At 50.7% G+C, this 23,575-nt stretch overlaps 2 long non-coding RNA genes across 2 annotated transcripts; one reads left to right on the forward strand and one right to left on the reverse strand.

The window, feature by feature from the left end:
* The first annotated feature begins 3,282 nt into the window (after positions 1-3,282).
* On the forward strand, positions 3,283-19,252 carry LOC139801193 (uncharacterized). Its single transcript, XR_011728093.1, has 3 exons — positions 3,283-5,591; positions 6,043-6,185; positions 18,997-19,252. It is a non-coding gene; the product is annotated as an uncharacterized lncRNA (long non-coding RNA).
* On the reverse strand, positions 13,685-21,653 carry LOC139801192 (uncharacterized). Its single transcript, XR_011728092.1, has 3 exons — positions 21,290-21,653; positions 18,936-19,032; positions 13,685-14,665 (listed from the first exon to the last, which is right to left on the reverse strand). It is a non-coding gene; the product is annotated as an uncharacterized lncRNA (long non-coding RNA).
* Between the last annotated feature and the right edge of the window lie 1,922 nt (positions 21,654-23,575).

Consider the following 23,575-nt stretch of genomic DNA (forward strand, 5'->3'; position numbering starts at 1 on the left):
CAATTGTCCATGGAGCCCGGGCAAAGGAAGGGCAAAAGGCTCCTTATGCCACCCTGTGCCAGGAATATCTTTGCTGGCTGAGTCAGGGCACGAGGATGGTGGTGGTAAGGTTTGCTGTGCTGGCTCTTCCCATCAGCCTCACAGGGATGAGGAGCTCTGGGAGAGACTTTCTTCTCTGTGCAGAGTTGTCCAGATGTGGGGCTCCAAGAGAGCTCCAGCAACCCCCTTTGCTCCCCACCTGCCCATCTCTGTCCCTCCTGTCCTTCTCTGAGTCTTTTCCCTGATGGGTTTTGTGGTTGGGAGCTCAGTTGGGAGCAAGGCAGGACAAACCCACCCCGGGCCTCAGGCGAGATAAGTCTGATCAAACCCAAATTGCTAAAGCTCAGCTCCAATTTTTATTTCCTGTGGGGAAGGAGCTGGCTGAAGTAATTTGTTTTTTGTTTTTTTTTTTTTAAGCTTTCAGCCTGCAACTTCCCACGAACTGCTGACCCACCATGTGACAGGGAGAGACTCCTTACCACGGCTGGTCCAGCCGCCCATGACCACGGTGTTGGGAAAGGGGCTCCTGGCACCCACGTGTGCTGGGGCACACCCAGACACCAGCCCTCTGAAAATGGACAAACCCTGATGTGCCTCCAGAGGCGAGGCAGCAAACTTATTTAGTGCTGACCCCCTCCCCTGTGGAGAGATGCTCTTCCCCCCCCTGCCTCCTCCCACCCCTCTGCCCCCCCCCCCAGCCCACCCTGCCCTTCAGAGTGCATTATAGGCCATTTTGCAGGCTCTTGGCTAGTAGGGTGGCTAGCTGGGCTCCTGTTTGATAGGCCTTTTTGCTCAGTGGGAGGTTTTTACTGAAGCCCCCAGGCACACAACTTTCAGGGTGGCTCCAAACCTGCCCTTGCCTTTCCTGTGCTGGAGCCTGTTTACAAAACAGTGGCTGAGGGCTGCTATTTATCCCTACATACACATTACATTCAGAGTTGCTAAACAGGCAAAGCCAAAATAAAAGTCATCTGAGTTTTCTTTAATTAGAATAAGATCCTGTTGAATCATGAGGTTCTTTACCTCAAGGATGCACCAAGAATTGACTTTGGCAGCAGACATCAAGGTACAGCAGTTGGCGGAGCTCGCTTCAGCGTTGACATCTGCTGGAAAGACTTGTTTTTCCCTCCCAAGTCACATGCTAACTTGTGATCTGATCATGAGATACAAAGGATAACCTTCCAATATTTATTTTCCTCATCTGGAATTTTAAAAGGCAGGGAAAAAAGAGTAAAGTGCAGCGTAAGGGAAAAAAACAAAACAACCACCCCTTTGTCTCTTTTGGTGAGCACTGTTTTAGGCACTGTGCTTGCTGCTGGGACAGGGCAAGGGGCTGGCTGTGGTGTGATGGGCTGCAGATGTGCCTGCTGCAGCTGTGATGGAGAGCATGGGCTGGGGACAGCAGTGGTACCAGAGTGTCCAGCCACCCAGGCATCCTCCCTTCCAGCACCAGCACATCCGTGTGCAGGCACATCCTGCCTGTGTGCAGGCAGAGGTGGGCAGAATTGTTGGTCCCGGGTTGAGTGGCACAGGGTAGGGGGAGCTTGTCCTCCCTCAGTGCTTCCCAGCATTGGCCTCATGCCATCCATCAGTTTTCAACTTGGATGTTTGTTTGTAAATGTTGAAGTAAGTTTTCTTTATTACAATATCCCAGTGTCATTAGCTAGGTGTGGAGCTGTCTGATACACGCTCTAGATCAAAGGTTTATAGCAAGCCCAGCTGCAAGATTAAACCAGAATCACCTTTGAATAAAATCCCCCACATAATATTTGGGGAATTTTGGTCGTGCAGCTTGTATGTGTTTACTTCTCTGAGACAATGCTTGATAAGCACAAAAAACCTCAGAAACCCATCATGGGCCTGACCCGAGGCTGGTTGGAATTGAGTGTTCAGGCTGCTGAGGGCTTTGCTGTGAGAGGAGTTCTTACTGAAGAGAGACCAAGGCAAAGCAGCAGGTCAGGTTTGCTTGTTTTCCACATTGGAGAGGTGTGTGCCACTAACTACAAAATGTGAATAAGGTGGTTGTTCCCCAAAGGCAGCAACCCTGACTCACCTGGACAGTGGGGTCGCTCTGGGAATAGCAGATTGAGATCAGCAGCGTGTGCATCCATCTGTCCATCTGATCAGAGATGGGAAATGCATCTGGCTGTGGCCATACTCCAAAATCCCATTGCCATGAGGTGCCCCATGCACAACCCCACTCAAGGGCAGAGCTAAGGCTGTGCACGTTCAGGTTTGGGGAGCACGGGAAAGCAAGGACTGTGTCTGCAGGTACAGCTCAGTGAGTGAGAAGAGAGGCTGGAGCAGAAAGGCACTTGTGGTTTCCTTAGAAACTAAAAGGCTTCGTAGTGTTTCAGGAGGCTGGTGGCTCCAAGGAGCCTCTGCTGAGCACTTCATCCTGGGGCTGTCACTGTGTGCTATGCTGGCTGTCCCCACGTCCTTGGGAGCATACAGAAGCTTCATGGCCTCTTGGGAAGGAGGCCTCAAAGCCTTGTACCTTCTTGGCTAAAACCTGCTCTTCTCCTGGCTCTTGCCTGTCCAGGGAGGGAGCTGCAGGTTTGCAGGGTCGTGGTGGCTGGACCTGCATCCCTGTCCTCAGGATGGCCAATGGAAGGGGAAGAGTCAAAGGTTCTGCACCTGTGTGTGACAGGCTGTGCCAGCTTGACACAGGGTGAAAAACTCCACATTAATTCCCCTGGAAATAAGTAACCTCCAGGAGGAACATCAAGGGGTGGATGTCAGGGATCCTGTGGGGGAGGCAGCAAGAGCAGCTCGAGTTATGAAAACGCTGCAAGAGCAGCGAGCCCGGCCACAGCCTGGCCACAGCTATTTCTGTGCTGAGAGAGGGCTGGGAGCAGAGGTGTTGCCAGCAAAAGCCCTATTGCTGCTGTCAAGTGGGGAAGGGAGGAGGCAGGAGGGAGGGGTGCATCCAAAGGGCACCCCAGCTAACAGGGAGATCACAGAGGGATGGTGTCTGCTGGGTGCCTTTGATGGGGTGAAGGGCATTCTGGCTGTGGTAGGAAGGCAGGTTTCAGCATTTCAGGGAAGATGGCTGAACGATGGGTTTGTAAGGAGAGTGGATGATCTGTGGGGCCCAGCGAGCCCCTGCCTCTTTGCCAGGACCTTGTGAGACCTTTGCCCTGGAGCTTGTGAGAGAAGCTAAGGAGAGCTGTGGCCTGGTGTGGTCCCTAAACTCAAAGCTGGGCAAGCACGAACAGATTATTTTAAACTGAAACCAAAGCAATCCATAATAAGGAGCTGTCTCTTGTAAGCAGTTATTTCTGATTTCAGGTTTTGAGCAGCTTCAAAACTGTTCAGGTTTGAGCTGTGTGTCTCAACTATGGGAGCTTTACTGTTCAGTGTCCTAACCCACCCTCCCATGGCCTCACTTAACGCAAAGACCAATTTTTTTTTTATTCTGAAAAGCAATCCATCCTCTTTCCTTAGGCAAAGGGCTCTGTGGCCTCTGCAACAGCATTAGTCTGGAATGGTTTCAGGCATTATGATGGGCTAATGGGAGAAGCTGGTGTTCAGTCATCAGTGGTCCATGCAGGAGAGCAGATTACCTGCCTCCAGCTCATGCATGGCATTTGGAAAGAGTTTCTGAACCTGGCTGAGCTGTCTCTATGCCCCAGGGACATCTCTGAGAGCTGTGATTTCCAGGTCTTTGCCTGCCCCTAACAAAATTAGAGCAGGCCTGACCCAGAAAGCTGGGTACAGAAGTGATCAATAGTGATGGTAATTGGTTGGCAGCGCTGCCTTGGTGCCCTTGGTGTTTCGGTCCCAAAATAAATAAATGGATTCAGAAAAAAATGTAGGCAGTCTGACTCCCCTAACTGGACCATCAGCTGGAGAGAGATTTATCCTGTGGTCCAAGGGCCACAGAGGGCAGGGCTGCTGGCAGGGGCCCCATCCCTGGTGAATGACTTTACTCCTTCTGGTCTCCTTCAGTGGTGGTGCTGTGTCTCCAGCAGGTTTTTTTGCTCTGCAAGGTGCTCGTTCCACAGAAGCAGCACATGGAAGGCTCAGGCAGAAGGGCAGGTGCTGTAGGAAGGGGACATGGTCAGATGCAGCTCTGGGTGCCATCACTCTGTGTGTAAGTGCCTGGGGAAGGAGGTGGCATAGTGTGGCATAGAGACTTGCTTCTGGACAAGCAAGCAGTCTCTGCTTTTTAAGGAAATAAACAAATCCCAAATAACATCCTTTGGAGCAGCTCCCTCCTGCCTGCTCACATCCTCAAGGGACAACGAGGTCTTTGTAACTGCCCAGGGCTCTTGGGGACCAAAACAACCCCAGAGTGAGCTCAGCAGCTGTAAATCAGCGGGCTCCACTGGCTGCTACTGCTAGGGGAAATTTAGTGCTGATTGCTTTGATCTAAAATGCTTTTATTTCGTACCCTCTGCAGAGATAGACACAAGGTCAGACTAATGGCTGATACATGAAAAACGTATGTGGCCTTTATTGATTTTGCAGTGATTAATGATTTAAAGGTAAGGCCAGTGATTCATGCACAAACGGTGCCTGGGAAAGAGCAGCTCTGACCGAGGTGGCCTTCTTTTCATTCCAGCACCCAGGCTGTTCCCTGCTGCTGGAGGCATCAGCACTGCTCTCACGGATGTCCTTGTGCCTGGCACACACCCCTTGGTACACAGTGAGCTCTTGCAGCCACGTCTGAGCCCTGCCTCCCTTCACTGTCTGTTTTGGCAGGAGATCAAGAGTAACCAAACCTAAACCCTTCCTGCAGTATTACTGACAAACAAAGCTTTCCTGCTGCTGTTCCAGGTGGTCCAAGAAGAGAGCCCTTCAAAAGGGGACAGCACAGCACCTTGCCCTGACTCACATCAGGAGCCATTGTGGCAGAGTCCCTGCAGGAGGCATCCCTGGCTTCAGCCCTTGGATTACCAGCTTGTGAGCTCTCAGTAAAGGAGCTTCAAAGCTGTTTGCTGTGATTAACCTTGCCAGTGATGGCTTTTGAAATGCTTTTCCAGCCCCACGAGCATATGGGACTCCCTAAGCCATGACCATGGGGTGGGTGCTCTCCACCCACAGCCCTTATCCCAGCCCACCCCAAACCTCTTGGCTCACTCTGCCACGGATGCAGCTGGAAACTGCATGGGGAAGTCATCCTCATTTTGGAGGGGAAAATCAGGCTCTGTTTGAAGGCTCTGAGAGGTGGTTATGCAACTTTCCTATCTGGTATTTGAGAAAACTTCCCCCTCCTGGCTGTTTTAGCCTTGTGACTATGACTAAAGTCATTGTGCTGCCACCAAAGCTCCTTCTCCTGGGTTCACTGCTGGGTTTACAGCTTTTACACTGGCTGTCTCACTGAACAGATGAGACCTGCTGCATCTCTTAGGGCCTGAAAACTCACTGCAGTTTGGGTTCTTCTTGTTGCTAGCTCGGCTGCTTGATTTTATGTTTTTTTTTCCTCTCTCTTGCAGCTGGGGATAGCTAAAGACAGAAGTGTGTTCTCTCTCTCCCTGGGCCCTCCAGGCTGCTGGCACTGCCTGAGACCCCTGGGGCTGCCACAGCAGCAGCCCCACTGCCCTAAGGTAAGGGCAGAACATTCCCCATGGCAAGCCAAGGTGAAAACCTCCATCCTGCACATGGCCGTGGTGCAGCACGGAGCTCACACCCTTGCCTGCCCTTAGCACAGATGCTGCTGGGCCCTATGCAGCTGACAAGGGCTCCAGGTGTAATTGGTGATAATCCCAGTGGGGTCTTTGTCCCCATTCAGGAGTGGCTGCCAGCTGTCAGCTCCCTCCAAGGGACACTCTGGGGATGTGGGGCGTTGGCAGCAGGGCAGGAATGGGTGGGAAGAATCAGAGGGATAGACACTGTCTGCTCCCAAATTAGGTACCAGTCCAGGTTGGCTTTCCTGTTTACTCCCTAAGTGGAAAACAGGGAGAGAATAAAAAAACCAACAACCCACCTCTTCCCCTTGGCTATAAAAAGATCTTGTGTGGGCACAGGAATTTTACCCTCTCTTCTTTTTTCTTCCAGTCTGGCAGAGCCTCGGTGGCGCCAGGTGTGCAGCGTGGGCTGGAACAACAGGAATGCAAAGAAGGATGCTGGGAATAGCAGCTTCCCAGTAGAAGGTATTTCTTCTCCAGCCCAGGGAACTGGGCCCATTCAGCAATCTGCTGGTGAGAATCAGGGTTTCACAAAAAAAGAGGGTCGTGGAGGGTATGGGTAGGGTTGTGCCAGTTGTCTTAGGGACACAAAAAGTCCCAGCACATACACCTAGCACTGACCCTGCTGGGGTTCAAGGAGGCTGAGGGCCACTCTCAGCTCCAGAGGGCTGGGTAAAAGGTGAAGAAACCACATAATCCCTACATTTCATGGGCACATTGCAATTTAAAGGTTGCTGTGTGGGTCTGGTTGGTGGGAGCAAGGGGTTGGGGCAGATAAGATACTGCCATGCTGGAAAATGGGCTGGGCTGTGTTTCGGGTTTACAGCATTAAGACAAGTTACTGGAATCCTAAACCCTGCAAGCCCAGAGAGGCTGCTAAACCTTGTTTGCCTCAGATTGTGCAAAAGATACCATGAAATGAACTCTTTCTTTCCTTTGTAATTGGCTATAATCTTATCTGAAGCTTCCAAAGTGTCCTAGAGACTTCTCAAGGAGATAACAGCCAAAGCAAAAAGAAGTCCAAGAGCATTTACTTCTGAGGCTTGAGACTGGGCAATAGCACAAGGCTCTTGGCCAGCTCTGGTTACCCTTATCTGTCACAAGGAGCAGGAAAGGACACCCAGAGCTGCCAATGTCTTACTTTGGTAGGGACTGAGCTTTCTTGTCTCCTTGCTCCTCTGGATAAGTGAAGCTATTTTGAGGAGGAAGGTTTCAGTAACTAGGAAAATCTGCATGAGAGCAGCAGGCCACAGCAGCCTGAAAAATTCTTCTCTGACAAAGTGTCTACTTGCTGCTGGTTCACCACAGAGAATTCATTTTCAGACCTATGAGTTGTCCAGGTTTGGCCACAGCTACTCTGTGCTGGGTTAACTATTGCCTTCTTCCAGTTCCCAGCCATGGTAAGATACCAAGTAAATGGTGTAATGGTGTAACCAGCCTGGATCAGCCCCACAGCAAGTTACACAAGCAGCCAGTCCTGTTTTCTGTCAACCTTTCTTGATTAGCAGAAATAAAGCATTTATAGGGAGGGAACTGAAGTAATCAGCATGTGCCTGGGCTCTGGGTCATGGTGACTTGTCTCTGGCATCATCCTATTCACTCTTTGAAAATACTGGCATCTTTTCTTTCAGAGGATCTCTCTGCAGCTATTCTGGCATCATCCTATTCACTCTTTGAAAATACTGGCATCTTTTCTTTCAGAGGATCTCTCTGCAGCTGGAGTGATGGCAGGGCACATGGCTGCTCCCTGTGCCACTGCAGATGCCCTCAATTAGTCCAGGTACAAGGTGTATTTTAGGCACCAAAAAAGCAGGATAGATAAACGTTGGGTTCTTCTAAGCAAAGCAGACAGGAGAAAAGAGCACTTCACTACCCAGCTGTAATGGTTTTATTAACACAAACCAGTTCCCACGCAGTAAGGACATTCAGTCAAAGCACATCAATTTTTTTGCTGTTTTGCTCACCTGCTTCAAGCCTTTGGGCAGCTGCTAGTGAGGCTCTTCCCCAGACAGTGAGTATGCCCTTGGCCTTGCTGTGCTCAGCCTCCTCCCGGGCTCATTGCCCCTGTCTGGGCTGTCTGCAGGGTTTCACCCCACGGGACCAGGGCCACTGTCACTGCCTCGTGCTGCAGGAGTGCAAGGACCAGGCACGGCGGAGTTAAAGCCCACAGCCTGACTCCCCTGGAGCTGAGGCTGCATGGTTTGTGTGCACAGCTTGCCCCACTTCGCCTGGGGTTTACCACACATTTCCATCATGCTTGCAAAATGCTGTTATCACAACTTGCAAAAACCTCCTCCCCATCTGATCAGGGTGACACCAGGGTGGCTCTGCATGGCTCCAGCGTGTCCACGCTGCCGAGTGCTCTGGCCAGGCACACTTAGTGCTCAGAGATGCTTTCAGTTTGCTGCTTTGGGAAATCTTTTTTAATTTTTTTTTTTTTTTTTTTAATTGCAGCCACCTTGGCCTGTGAAAGCAGTTGGTCAGCTCTGCAGCCAGGGTAGTCACTACCTTAGCTGCTGGAGATGACCTGGCTTTTTGCTGAGGGCTGACATGGTCTTTCCATAGGCAAATGTGCTCCAGTGAGGCTGAGAATCATAGAATCACAGAATTGGCTGGGTTGGAAGGGACCTCAGAGCTCATCAAGTCCAACCCTTGATCCACTCCCCCTGTGGTTCCCAGCCCATGGCACTGAGTGCCACATCCAGGCTCTTTTGAAATATCTCCAGGGCTGGAGAATCCACCCCTTCCCTGGGCAGCCCATTCCAGTGTCTGATCACCCTCTCAGTAAAGGAATTCTTTCTAATGTCCAACCTAAACCTCCCCTGGCACAACTTGAGACCTCTTGTGCCCTCTTGTCTTGCTGAGAGTTGCCTGGGAAAAGAGCCCAACCCCCCCCCTGGCTCCAACCTCCTTTCAGGGAGTTGGAGAGAGTGATGAGGTCTCCCCTGAGCCTCCTCTTCTCCAGCCTCAACACCCCCAGCTCCCTCAGCCTCTCCTCATAGGATCTGTGCTGGATCCCTTCCCCAGCCCAGTTGCCTCCTTTGGACCTGCTCCAGCACCTCAATCTCCTTCCTGAGCTGAGGGGCCCAGAACTGGACACAGGACTCAAGCTGTGGCCTCCCCAGGGCTGAGCACAGGGGCAGAATCCCTTCCCTGGACCTGCTGGCCACGCTGTTCCTGAGCCAGGCCAATGTTGGGGATGCTGGGGCTGCCCCCAAGGTCCTGCTGAGCAGAGACATGGGTGAAGCTGCTGGTGACACTCCCTGTCTCATCAGGCAAGCAGCACTCATCTGCAGGTCACCCTGTCCCACAGGGTTGAGGAGTGCAGGGCACAAGCCATCTCCCCACTGCCAGTGCTCCTGTGTCACCGTGATACCTCAGCTCACCCTGATGATCCTTGGTGTCCCAGCAGCTCCCTCTGTCCCAGCCTGTGTCTGTGATGGGATGATGGTGCAGAGGAACAAGCGACTCCAGCAGGCAGGCAGGCAGTCTGGGAAGCTCTGGCTGTTTCCCAGGAGCAGAGCTGTTGGCTAAAGTAATGTGTTTAATAATTATTCCAAGCCCTGGAGGCTGTTCAGCCCATGTGGAGGGCACGAACCACAGGCACCAACCCCCACAGCAGAACACGTTCCTGGCCCTCAGGCTGTGGCACAGCTGAGGTGAAGGGTGAAGTGCAAAATGTTGGGGAGCACTGCAGATTCCTTGCACTAATTCTTACCAAGCATCTCTGGCTGCAAGTGAGCCAGGCTGGAGCTCAGTCCCTTCCAGTGCCCACAGCAGGGCAGTGCTGCTGAGAGAAGAGCCCAGGTTACATGCACAAGAAATTAGAGCTTTTTAATGGTATTTAACAAATATTTAGCAAAGAAAGAGTTAGGTCAGGTTTATTGATTTAGGGATGCTATATAGTACATAAACTGGACAAAAAAAAAAAGTAGTAGCCTAGAATGTTATAATACAAGAAGTGAGAAAATCTTAAAGAATTTCCAGTACGTGGCAGGATGTTTTTTTAAAAAAAACAGCAAGGAAAAACAGGCAATCAGAAAAACCTTGGAAAATATGTAACTGCTTTCTTTAAAAGATACATTATTTTATTTCAAGACCTCCATGATAAGGAGAAGTAGGCACAGACTGCTATGTACTAAAAGATTCCTTGCAAATTTAAGTGGCTTACTGACCCCTCATGAGCTGAATGGATTTGAGGAGCTGCTGGGTGTATGGGAGTGAGAGGGCTTCACCTGCAACCTGCAGGTGTCCCAGTGAATAAAATTTTCCTGCATTTTTGCACAGAAATGGAAAAGAAACTACTGCTTTTTATTCCACAATGAGACCATTTAGTATTGGTCAGTGTTTAGTGCTGATGGCTGCTCACTGCAATAGGCTACCTTTGATTACAGTAGTGAAAAATCTGATGGCATTTAATGGGCAGCACAGCCCTGGCACTTGTTATAAGCCATGTCATACTCATGCATCTGACCATACAGTTTTAATATAATAAATTTATATTAATATAAAAAAATATATTTATTTAAATATAGCTTTGAAGTGTAGCAGGAAATTTTGATCTTTGGCAAAGTCTTAGTTTAACACTCAATCAAGGGTTTTTTTACCTGAATTCTTTTCCAAGCTCTATCACTCTGATCTGAGTCTTTCCAGCATTAAAACAGTAAGAGTATGACTGAATGTCACAGCCTGCACCCACAGAGTGCTGCAGAGACAGTGACCCAGAGCCACCCCACTGTCCCTGTGATGCCAGAGCATCTGTGTCACGGGCCAGTGTGGGGCCACAGGGCCACAGCTCCCCACCTACCTATGCCCTGTCATATGGTGGGATCATATGGTGCATCTTGCACCAGTGAGCAAGTGACTCTGAAAATCAGGACGTGAAAGTGCTTTGGCAATGCCAAAAGCAAAGCATAAGGGGAAAAAAAAAAATAAAAAAATTCCCCCTCCCCCTTACTCCAAGAAAGTTTGACCTTGCACGGATGATCTGCAGTTTTCTGAAGTGCTAACCACTGTCTGAGGGAAATAAGTGTTTCATATGGGGTAGAGGGATCCTATGCTTCTAAAATAGATGTAGCACTTTAGAGAGGAGTCTTTAGACTTTCCAGACAACAGATAAAGGCAGAAACCTGATATGGCTGGGGGCTGGCTGGAGGAAATGCAGTTGCTAATGGCTTGCCTTGATGTTCTGCTGCTCTTTGTACTTAAAAGCATGTTCTGTCACAGAATCAGAGAATCCTAGAATTGGCTGGGTTGGAAGGGACCTCAGAGCTCATCAAGTCCAACCCTTGCTCCACTCCCCCCGTGGTTCCCAGCCCATGGCACTGAGTGCCACATCCAGGCTCTTTGGAAATATCTCCAGGGATGGAGAATCCACCCCTTCCCTGGGCAGCCCATTCCAATGCCTGATCACCCTCTCCAGAAAGAAATTCTTTCTCATGTCCAACCTAAACCTCCCCTGGCACAACTTGAGCCCTCTTGTGCCCTCTTGTCTTGCTGAGAGTTGCCTGGGAAAGAGACCAAACCGCGCACACAGCTCATACATACCCGCAGCGGTGCGCACGGTGCGAACAATGCGCCACACGCGTGCGTGTCCGTGACGTCACGCCAACATCACGGTGACGTCACGGACGCAGCGCCCTGCCCTGCCCTGCCCGCTTTGGCCCGGCAGGTGGCGCTGTTGGCCGCCAGCCGCGCCGCGCGCTGGCAGCGCCCCCTGCTGGTGGCAGCGGCAGCTCCGGCCCCGCGCAGGTCCCGCGGGAAGCGGCCCTGGGATGCGGGAAGGGACTGGGGAGAAGAGGGGGAAGAGAGGGGTGCGTGGGACAGCCACGTGGATCGATGCAGGCGTTACCTCAGCCCCGGAGCTGCAGCTTCTCTGGTTCGGGTTGCTCCGCACTGAAACCTGAGCTTTCGGTGAGGATGTCAGAGGAGAGGCGGGGTGCCGGGTCTGGTGTGGCTTCTGAAAGATAAAGACATAAAATCTTACGCTGTTCAGCTTTAAAATATGCAGTGGAGAAATAGGAAGAAAATGTCTTCTTCTGGAGGAGTACACAGTTTTCAAGTGAATCTCTTTCAGACGTGAGATTCCACGTGCAGGTATCCTGCATCCCTGTGCCTGGCTAGGCAGACAATACCTGCACAATTCCAGATAACAGCCCAATAATCTGCAAGATTGAAGTAATCTGGGAAATATTTGCTATGCCTGGGAGGAGTCAGCAGAGGTAAAGCAGCTGGTGTCCTCTCCTGGACCAGGACCACCACAGCCCCAGCCAGCTGGTACAGAGCAGCATCAGCCCGGAGCAGGCTGGTGGGGTGGCAATGGGCACAGCCCCAGAGCCCGAAGTGGGGATTGCAGAGCTGCCTCCTCCCGGTTTTGGACTGGCCAAGGCAGGACACTCACAACTTGTGTCCACACGGGTCACAAGGTGATGGTTTAGGTCGGATGGGGTGGGCAGCTGCAGGGTGACAAAGCACTGCCTTGCAGAAAAATGGCAATAAATGGCTGAACTCGATCTCAGTTCAACTGAAACAAGCTAAAAAAAATAACCCAAGCCCACACAGCACAGTGCAGCAGCTCTGGATTTACCCCTGGTGCTGAATTCACAGCACTGTAGGAGTATGGAAAAGCTGCTTCAGCTCCCATGTGCTGATATACAGGGGCTGCCACGGAGGGGGGGCACAGCATCACCCCCGTTACTGAACACCCTGCCAAACACAAACCCTCCCCATCACCTCAGCTAACACTCTCCTCCTGAGAACCAGCTGATCTTTGCACTTCTCAGCCTTTCCCAACACATCCTGGTTCACAAGTTCAGCAGCTTCAAAGTTGCATCTGATCGTTAACCCTGAGAGATCAGAGATTACTGAAGAGTTTAAACGGCGTGTTTGAGATGGCTGAGAGAGAGGCACAAAGTCCAGCCAGGAATCCATGCCCAAATCCCTTGACAATCCTCCCAGAGCTCAAGAGGCAGACCTGGACTCAGGGTTTTGGTTCAGCAGGGAGATGCCTGGGCAGTGTCTCACTTTGTGCATTCATTTCTTCTTTGTGTGCATTCATTTCTTCTTTGTGTGCATTCATTTCTTCTGAAAGCTGCTTTCATGCAGCTGCCATTTCACAGGTGACCATGAGTTTTGGGTACTTCTGGCCCTGCAGTCTGTGGTGAGCTTAGCTGGGCATACAGCTCCCAGGTACAGAAGAAAGTGCTCCTTATGACCATGCTATACATAAAAACAACATCAGAAGACTCCATCAGCTCCATCTGTTGCAGGCAGTTTTACTTCCAGTTGGTTGTTATTTCCATGAGAAAGCCTTTGGTATCACAGCACCCCAGGGGAGGCATCTGGCCCAGCATTGATCCAGGTCCTTGGTGCTGCTCTGGGGCCAACAAGCCCTTGATCCTGAGCAGCGTGAGCCACGGCACCTTTGGAAGGAGCTGAACAAGTGCTGATCAGCAAAGACATTGGTGTTCTCCTTGATGGGTTTAATCTTCATGCAACTCACCAGCAGTCTTCATGGAGGAAGACTGATGGTGCCAAATGATTAATTTAAATCTAAGTTCCTTTGGTATCACCTCAAGGAACGGGACATGATGGTGACACAGTGAAGCAGACCCATGACTGGGTCCCACTGTGGGCAGTGGTCCTGCCCCAGATACCCCCAGGGCTAAACTGGGAAAGCAGAGAACTTTTCGAGCCTTGCTGGTGCTCCTGGAAGTCAGCAAAGGGTCTGATCCCTCACCTCACCCTTCTGGACAAACCATCAAGTCAGCCAGACCCAAGCACGGGATTTTTTTCCTTTTTTTCAGCAAACCCGGAGCAGCGGGGTCAGGCTGGAGCCCTGCAGCGCCGGAGCTGTGTGGGGAGGCAGTGGAAATGCAGCTGAGGCGGTCAAGGACAAGTGGTGCCATCTGGTGAGCAAGAGACCATCCCGAGGCACCAACTCCTGCCCACCCGAGCTGGGGATGCCGGGGGGCCAGGGGATGGTGATGCCAGCCCCTGTCTCTATGGAGCACCAGGGCACAGCTCTGCTTCAGCTCCTTAAATTTTCCTGCATTGCCTGAGCGGGCTGGCACGTTTTCAGCACTGAAAAGCCAAATTTCCAGTGGTTGTTCTTGGTGCTTTATGCCGTGACTTTAAGAGAAAAATGCATGACGTGCCTCTTGGAAAAACAGGCAGGATTTACTCCCTTAACAAGGGTCAGCTCTGTTTTCAGCTGCCTCCCTCTCTGCTGAGAGGTCTGTCTAGCTCAGAAATGTTGCTGTCAGCTTTCCGTGGACTTCACAGCAACACACAGACCTCTCGCAGCCGCTCACTACCTGGCCACCAAGCAGCTGCTCAGCATGTGCCTGCAAAAATACTTGCCTGATTATTTTCCCCAGGAAAATTACTTCTTTTTCCAGTCTGCAATTTTAGGCATTAAAGGCAGAGTTTAGCCACCAGCTCTGTGCTTCATAACCCGACTGCAAGTGCAGTATGTGGAGGCTGGGAGCAAATCCCTCCTGTGCCCTTCAGACAACCCCCTCGGTGCAGCTACGACGGGGCTGGTGCAGGCAGGGGGAGGATGACATCTTTCCAACTCCAGCTCAGCTTTTTTTTGTTCTCCCTTGGTTACCTCGGGGTTTTGTTCTACCTTGGTTTCGTGCGTATTTGCTGCAGGAGCCCCGAAAGCAGTCCTACACCTGCTGCCTTTCTGCATCAAATACATCCCAGGTTTTGTAGCTCAGGGATATGGAATGGACAGAAAGCTGGGAAGGAGCAGAGCGTTTAAAACAGGCTAATAGAGCACAGCAGGAAAAGTGAGGGAATTAACTTGACCAAGGCCTCTAGCAGGGGCTCTGATGTGCCCTGAGAAATGGTGCTGACCCAGAGGGACTGAGACTCACCAAGTGTGGCTGCCAGGAGCTGCTGCTTAACTTGGCTGAAGGTTTTCATGGGCATGGCTCACAGTCCTATGGATGTCTCCATGCTGAGTGCCCTCTCACCCAGCTTTGAACCTGGAAAACCAAGCAAAATTCTAGCAGTTTTCTTTGCATGTTTTTTTTTCCATAGTTACTGGGAAAATCAAGTGGCATATTGGTAATAATTTTCTCAGAAATACAGCAAAACGGTACAAAGGGAAGGGGTGGGGTTTTAGTGACAGCTTTGTTTTGTGGGATGATCAAAATTTAGTTTCCTTAATATATTATAAGCACAGATCACAGCAGGGGAAGAGCTTGCTGCATGTTTGCAAGCACGACACTTCAGGTTACCTTTTTACCTTACTTTAAAGGCCCCAGAGAGCTTCTTTGGAATGGGCATAAATAAGGTGTTACTTGGATGGAAATGTTTATGGCAAAGAGATATAAATTATACTGGTCTGATGTGAAAATACACTTTAGCAGAAAAATGCATTCTTGGTTCAAATATATATGAAAGAAATACGTGTTTGTGTGTGTGTCTGAACAAGATATGCATATCTATACCTACCTCTAATTATTTATATAGAATTCAATGCATGTGTTGGATACATGTCAGTAGCTAAAAACACTTTACAATGTCTTTCCCCTAAGAGCAAGGGGTGGGTGCGAGGCACTGGAGGCTGATGTGCAAAAAGTGACTAAATACATTCCCCATACATAAAGGCTGTAGCATAGCAACCACTGTTTTCTGCTCAGGAAATGGCTATTCTGAGCTAATTGTCACTGGCCTTTTAGTGGCCACTGTCATGGCTCCTGAGGCAGTCCTGAGAGAATGAAAAGTGGCTTTGCTGAACCACAACCTTGGTGAAGCTGGCCCTGGAGATGCCATTGCAAAGGCAGACTCAGCCTGGGCTGGCTGCTGGCTGGGCTAGTGGCCATGGCTTGAGAGGAGCCCACAGCCTGAGGCCAGGCTGCAAACCCTGAGCAGGAGGCAGTCAGAATGCTCACATGTGTCTATAAATACACAAATACATTTTTAGACACAGAATGCACACACATCCCCTCGTGCACACAGGGATGAATCTCCAGATCTCCATGTTCAAAACAACTTTGCCTAAAGGACCAAAGCGATTGACCCCAAACCTCCAGCCTGGTTGATGGTGCTGGGAACTGGGGGCTGACACTGATGGGAACACCATGGGAGGCTCCTGTGTTCAGTTTTGGGGCCCCCATTACAAGAAAAACATCGAGGTGCTGGGGGGAGACCAGAGAAGGGCAATGAAGCTGGTGAAGGGTCTGGAGAACAAATCTTAAGAGAGGTTTCTGAGGGAACTGGAGTTGTTCAGCCTGGAGAAAGGAGGCTGAGGGGAGAGCTTATTGCTCTCTGCAACTACCTGAAAGGCAGCTGTGGTGAGGTGGGGTTCAGTCTCTTCTTCCAAGCAACAGGACAAGAGAAAATGGTCTCAAGTTGCACCAGAGGAGGTTTAGATTGGATATCAACTAGGCTGGTCCAAAGGAGGCAACTGGGCTGGTGAAGGGACTGGAGCACAGATCCTATGAGGAGAGGCTGAGGGAGCTGGGGGTGTTGAGGCTGGAGAAGAGGAGGCTCAGGGGAGACCTCATCACTCTCTCCAACTCCCTGAAAGGAGGTTGGAGCCAGGGGGGGGTTGGGCTCTTTTCCCAGGCAACTCTCAGCAAGACAAGAGGGCACAAGAGGTCTCAAGTTGTGCCAGGGGAGGTTTAGGTTGGACATTAGAAAGAATTTCTTTAGGGAGAGGGTGATCAGACACTGGAATGGGCTGCCCAGGGAAGGGGTGGATTCTCCATCCCTGGAGATATTTCAAAAGAGCCTGGATGTGGCACTCAGTGCCATGGGCTGGGAACCACGGGGGGAGTGGATCAAGGGTTGGACTTGATGAGCTCTGAGGTCCCTTCCAACCCAGCCAATTCTAGGATTCTGTGATTCTATGATCAGAAGAAACTTCTCCATGAAAGGGTTATCAAACACTGGAACAGTGAGCCCCATCCCTGGAGGTGTTTAAGATGTGTAGATGTGGTGCTCAGGAATATGCTCAGGAACTTGGAAGAATTAGGCTAATGGTTGGATTTGATGATCTAAAATGTCTTTTATAACCAGAACAATTCTGTGATCTCTGCTGCAAGTGACTCCCCAGGCAGGCAGAAGGAAGGGACTTCAACCTGAGAAGTACCAACCCAAGCACACCCATCCCAGCAGACACTGTCCCTGGAGGAGCATTGGTGGGATGGGGACAGGACAGGGACTGGGCTGTGACCACAGATGCCAGTGCAGTGCTGAGCCCTGCCAGGCAGGTACCCAACACCCACACCTGGCACCCATCACCCAGCACGCTCCTGCTGGGCTGGGGGCTGATGGAGGTGTGGGCTGCACTGCCAATATCAGGTTAAATAAAAGTAAAGCATTTTATATAAGCCTATTTTATCTGCAAATCACTTATATTTAGAACACCTACTTCTCCTGGAAGCACTAAAACCTCCTTACGTAAGAGCTTGTTGAAATCCCTTGGCTTAATGTTGGGCAGGGGGGTGGGGGCTGCCTGGCACCCTCAGGCTGAGCCTCACCACGCAGCCCAGAGCTGCTCTTGGACTCCCTTCTGCTCTCACTCTGCCTCGACTGTAGCAGAATTACTTTGCTGGGGAGAACTTTCCTCTCTCTCAGTGCTGCCTTCTTCCTGTTCAGAAATTTGCACTTGTAAGGCTAGGGATGTGCTGCCAGGACAGCAGAGAGCAGCTCAGCACTTCCCAGACAGCTTCCCAAAGTCTGCTGGGCTGTTCCAGCGGGTGGGAATGCTGCTGACATCACCCCAGTGACTGCAGTATCCTTCCCAGAAATTACCAAAAAAAACCAAAAAAAAAAACCCATCATCACCAACTGGAACTGATTTTGTAGCACTATGAAATGACTTGTCTCAGCATTGGCACATCCATATTTTCTAATGAATTCATTATTCCCCCAGCCCTCCCCTGAGGGGAAGGCAGGACCAATGGTGGTGATGGCCATAAAATAGATGTACAACTGCAGCAGGGGCAGCTGAACCACTTTGCATGCACAGCTGTGCAAGTGCAGAAATGGGCCCAGGGGCCTCTTTCATAGAATCACAGAATTTGCTGCCATGTGCCAGAGCAAAGTGCTTTGCTGCAGGGCTGGGCTAAGGCTGCACCACACGGTGCTGCTGGGCAGCGGGCTCTGCACATCACAGCTTCATCATGGCATTATAACCTGGCTCTTGGGGAGCTGCAGAGGTTCAGAGGTGCTGTGGTGGCCACTGTCAGCAACGTGGGGTTCCAGCACTGCTGTGGCACACGAGCCCTTGAGCAGCAATTGGCTGCTGGCTCCACCTCGGTTTCCTGGTGTGAGAAATTCCAAAACCAGTGGAAGGTCCCACCTGGCAGTGATGATACCATCCCTGAGACCTCCCTGCTGGCCCAAGCTGTGACTGCTGCCATGGTGAACAACCCGTTGAGCAGTAACAGGCTGCCCTGATATCCCCTCCTTCCAGTCTGGACCAAACCTTATGTCTCTTTTTCCCCCTCCATTTTATTCCTGAATCAAGGTCAGAAATCACTCAGGTGTTGCAATCCTCACCCAAGGAGAAGGGGAGGGGGAGCAACATCTGTGTGCAGCAGGGCTCAGGCACAGAGACACCAGAGGGCACTGGCAGATGGTCCTGGCAAACTCTGCCCTGGCAGCATGGAGTCACTTGTTTGGGGCAGCCAGCCCTGCATCCTGGCTTTGTGCTGCTGGGCAAGGGACTCCCCAGATCCCAACAGTAAGAACCTGGGGGAGGAGGGGCTGGAGGGGGTCCTGCAGCACTGGTGGGGGATGCTGAGCAGCTGACACCCTCAGCAGAGACATGGGCATCCCATCCTTGCCTGTGGCTGAGCACCACACTCACAGGGGCACTGTCCTGCCTCACAGCACATATCCCAGCCAGCCCCACACCCGTGCTGCTGCCAAGGCAGCCAGCAAAGCTCAGCACAGCCCAGTACAGCCCAGTACAGCCCAGTACAGCCCAGTATCCTCACTCGCCTTCCCAAGGCAGCACACCTGAGTGCTGTCTCCAGGTGGGATATGCTGCCTCTGCCAAACAGCACTGCTCCCAGCACTGCCAAACTTTGCTCTCTGACAGGAGCACAGTGCTGAGCTTTCCCTCCACTTTCTTCTCATCCAGGTGCTACCTTTAATCTCCATTCCTGCCCCAATTCTCCCTGCAACTGCTCTATATTCAGATGACACAGTTCATTAGTTTCTATAACTGGCTGGGACATTGCACGGATTTCAGGGACAAATTAAAAGCTGAAGCTGTAAATGACTGTTTCTCCTTACCTCAAGGCTCCTTGTGAGGTGACTCAAACATCCAGCATGGTTTTTCCCACTGCTGCATCAGGTCGAAGCTTCACTTCTCCGTCTTCCATTGCCCCTGCTCTGGAGTGGAAAAAACAACACACACGTTTCATAGGAGGGCAGGAGGACAGCAATTAACATGAGAGCCTGCTGCAAAACCTTCTGAGACTTTCTTTCCTTCAGGAGGAAGCCAAGGTGAGAAATTATCCCATTCCCAAATTCTGTGAGCATAGCTGGGTGGGAGATGGGGCTGGGGAGGTGGCTGGCAGGAGGATGGCAATGCAGTGACACCTGGGGGTAACACACATTCCCCTGGCAAATTACTCAAGGAATATGCTCAGGATATTCCTGAGCACAGGAATATCAAGCAAGGGCACAAGCAGTGAGGTCTCCAACCCGTTTTCCCCTCAATATTTTAAGGAGAAATGGGAAAGGATGTAGCCAGTCTGGCACTGAGCTGCTGCCTTTCTGTCCTTGCTGCTGGTGCCTGTGCTGGAGGGGGGAAACTGGTGCTTCCCCAGCCCTGGGATGCCCAAACCTGCCTGGCTACTGGGACACCATGGTCCCAGGGGGCTGGGTGCCAGGCTGCCACCCTGCCCTGCCTGCCCTGCTCCCTCCCCACCACCACGCATCACCCTCACATAGCTTAGAGCAAATTCTTCTCATAGTTCATTTGAGCCAGACACTGTAAATTGGATTAAAGTGGTGCCTGAAGAGATTTCTACAGCCAAATACTTCAAACTGACATGAATTTGAACTGGTTTCTAGGCTGCCACAGGGGTGCCCCCACTTCCCCACCCCAGCTCCAGCTCTGCAGATTTGAAGCTGACTTCTCTTGTGACACTGCCTGCAGGTGCCAAAATTCGTGTCAAATCCTGCAGCAGTGGAGAAGTTCAGTTTAAAAATATATCTTCTTTTTCTGGAAGAAATTAGGACTGATTGTTAAAGGAGCTGGGATTCCCCTGCTCCAGGGAACTGCCTGAGCTGCCAGGCAGGCCACAGACTCCAGGTAATTATTTCACTTTCAGCAGCATGTCACCTTCTGTTATTTCTTACCTGCCATAAAAGGCAAGAGATGTAGTGAGCATCTGTGATGTTCAGGGATGAGCATAGCATTTTGGTTATTTTATGGACCTGGACAGCAAAGCTCTCTCAATGAACATGGAAGAAGGAAAAAACAAGGTTGAAACCAGCCTCTGGCACCCAAACTCTCCCCACCTGCAACAGAACAAAACCAGCTCAGGGATGGGCATGTGGGGGGTTCAGTGGGTACCAGCCAGCACCCATCACCTGCAGCAGCAAAACCCCTGAGGGTTCTCAAACTGCTCCTGGTGCTGGGACCCATCACTCCTGCCACACATCCCCACTGGGAACTGCTGCTGCCAAGCCCTGAAAGGAAAAGTCAGTTAGCAAGGGTAAAACTGTTTGTTTTTTATTTTCTTTTGGGCTGGCAGGAAGCCCTGGCTCACAGCAAGGCTGCCATCAGCTGAGGGAAATACAGCTCCCAAGGGACAGCTGAGCTGTGACATGGAGCTTCATCTCACAGCCTGGCAGAGCCTGTGGGGTCACCTCAGTGAAGTAAATATGATTCCAGGCTGATGTTTTGTAAGGAATGGTTTGTGCCCTTCATCCAATGCAAAAGAGAGCAGGCAGGTGTTGAGAGCAGGTGAGTGCCTGCATTTGTGAAGTAGCTGTGATCAGTTGTGTTTGGGGGGACACAAGAGCCTGCCAGCAGAGCCATGATGCCTCTGCCTCAGACACATCAGAAATGGGTGTTTGTCCCCAGACACCATGGTCCCAGAGCCCTTTGCAGCCTGACAGCCCAGCCTCCCTTTGGAGCCACCCAGCCAGCCCTGCAGCCCCACTCCATGCTGCTTCCCAGCATCCTGTTTTCACCAGGGTTATTTTGATCTCCCCATTTCCCATCATATTTTTCCTCCTGCCCATGCCAACGCAGACTGTAATTCCTGGCAGGCAGGATGGAAATCTCCTCCCTGGACCACATCAGTGCTTTGGAGGACAAGCTGCATTCTCCCATGGCTGCACCCTGCCTCCTGTCTGCTGCTGGTGCTGGTACCTGCCACTGGCTCCAAAACCCCACTGTGGCCAACTGCCCACTGCATGTCAAGTAATTTTGAGCCACTGAATCACTCAAGCAATTCTTTGCTTCCATATTTTGCTCCATGATGGCTGAAGAACAAACAAACAAACAAAAAAAACCCCAACAAGCCAGCCCACTTCACTGCTGACAAATTTACACTTTTTATCAGGACAAGAGAAATGATGCAAGCTACTGATGAACTCCCCAGCAGCCACCCAGCTATGGACAGACTCACCTGTTCTTCTTAGCTCGAGGTGAATTTTTGGCAGCTGCAAACTGTGAGCTGCTCTGTGCCTGCCCAGCTTGCCACAGCTCCTCCTGGGCTCTCAGGGTTTGCTTTCCTCTGCCCTGGATGATGAATCTCCTCACCCTTTACAGGTCCTAGTGAGGTTTTGTACCTTGTGGTGCAGGAAACCGATGCTGAACTCTGTGTGATGCAGTTATCAAGGTCAAAAGCAACACAGATCCAAGTGGCAGCAGTGCCCACAGGACATTCCCACCTTCTCTGCACTCCAGACTGGTGCTTTGCTGCTTCGTAGGGCTTGCTGGGCTGGAGAAGTGAGAGACAAACAGGTCAAGACTCAAACAGGTTTGGAGCATCCATAGCTGAAGCCTGAACCACAAACCAGAAATCTGTCTATGGACCAATCATACTGTTAAGCAGAAGCCCTACCCTGGCTACACTTCTGGTGTGGAGACACTTCTTTGAGAAGGTGTTGTGGAGAAGATGACACAGAAAAAAGCACCAGGTTTCTGCTAACCTTGCACCAGCCGTGGTGGGATTAGTGTGGCAAAGCAGCTGCCACATTGCACAGCACAAGAGCCTTGGCTTGAAGAACATGTCAAAATTCACATTTAAAGGAAAGCCTGTGTTTTGCTAGGCCTCACATCTCTTCTGAAGTAGCCTGTTAATCTTTAACCATAGTGGGCAGATCACCTGCAAGCCTTGGACTGTACCCAGCTGTGACTGAGTGCTAGAAGAAGAGAATAAGCCGAAAAAAGAAGCTACAAGAAATTGTGAAAAATAAAAAAAGTAAGCAAAAGCACAAGTAACGTGGAACTATACCAAAGCAGGATAAAAATATCAGTCTTCTACTAATTAGGAAGCATACCCCAAAACTGAAAAAAAAAGCCCAAAAAAACCCTACCAATCACCAATTTAGTAATGACTCCCTTACCCTAGAAACACCAACCAGTATCATCAGGACAGACAGATTAACCCAATGCCCCACTAATGCAGAAGAAGTCCTTCCCCATGTCCCTTTTGGTGTAGATGTGCTCTAACTCTCCAGCCCAGGGGACAGCAAGGGACCCCTTTTCTCTCCCGAGGGCATTCAGGGTGCAGCACCCAGGGGGAGCACAGCCACCCCTGCAGGTGCTCCCAGCCCAGGGCCTTTATTTGATCACCAAGGGAACTGAGGAGGTTGTGGGAGACAATGGTACCACTGGTTCTGAAGTCAGTTGAGTTCTCAGTACCTGCACCCACCTGCCACAAGCCCACTTTGGTATTTCACACCACACCACAAGTCCAGGCTGGGCAACATCAAGGTTAAAAGTAATTTTGGCTGCAGTAGAGCAGCACATAGATTACAAGAGGAATTTTATCATCAGAGCTCACTCCAGAAGGGCTGCTTTGCAGTCAGGATGCGACAGGCAGGAAAGGCAATGACACAATGGGAGGGCTGCTGCCAGCTATTGACACAGCTATTTGCAGAGCCCTGCCCTGCCAGGCTATCCACCCACCCAGGGCAGAGCTCCTTCCACACATGGCCTGGTGCATGCAAATCACCTTATCAGCAATGCTAATTCTTGGTCTGAAGGAGTCATTGAACTTTTCAACAGTCTGTGTTTTAAGGAGTTCTCAAATAGCACTGGGAGTAAGCAGATAACCATTTTAAATATAGAGGCACTGGAATGGAATCCCAGGAGTGCTGGGTGCCAGCAGTGATCTGGATTATTTGCTTGTTACTAAACACCCCAGAGCATTACTTTCCAGGTTGTTCAGCTCAAGTCTGACGCAAACAGTGGCAGAACAACAAACAAGAATTTGCAGGGTTTTGTAAGCACCAAAATAATTCAAAGAGCGAGTTGGCTGAAGGCTGCAGTTGCTCAGGGTTGCATCTGTGGAAGAACAAGGACAGCCTATTGTTTAACTATGTGTAAAACCTAACTGCAGGTTTGACAAGCACTTCCAACCCTCAGCAACAGAAAAGCAACAGGAGTATCAAGAGAAGACTTGTGAAAGAAATAATCTGCACCACAGAGTGTCATGATGGACTTGATGTACACCTTTCTGTGTTCTCGAGGAGTAGAGGGGGGTATGAAAGTCCACAAATGGAAAAATTGATACCTCTGACTACTGCAGAGTTTAGAAGGGGACAGAAAAAGACAGCAAAATCATCTCAAGAGCAACATTAGTTCCATAAGGATGAAAAAACTCTCCAGGAGGAGGCTCCCCCCCCCCATAAAAAAAGGTATCAGAAACCTGAAGCCACATTGAAGTGAGACCTCAGCCAGACTT

This window comes from Heliangelus exortis, chromosome 11, assembly GCF_036169615.1.
Source record: "Heliangelus exortis chromosome 11, bHelExo1.hap1, whole genome shotgun sequence".
Taxonomy (NCBI): domain Eukaryota; kingdom Metazoa; phylum Chordata; class Aves; order Apodiformes; family Trochilidae; genus Heliangelus; species Heliangelus exortis.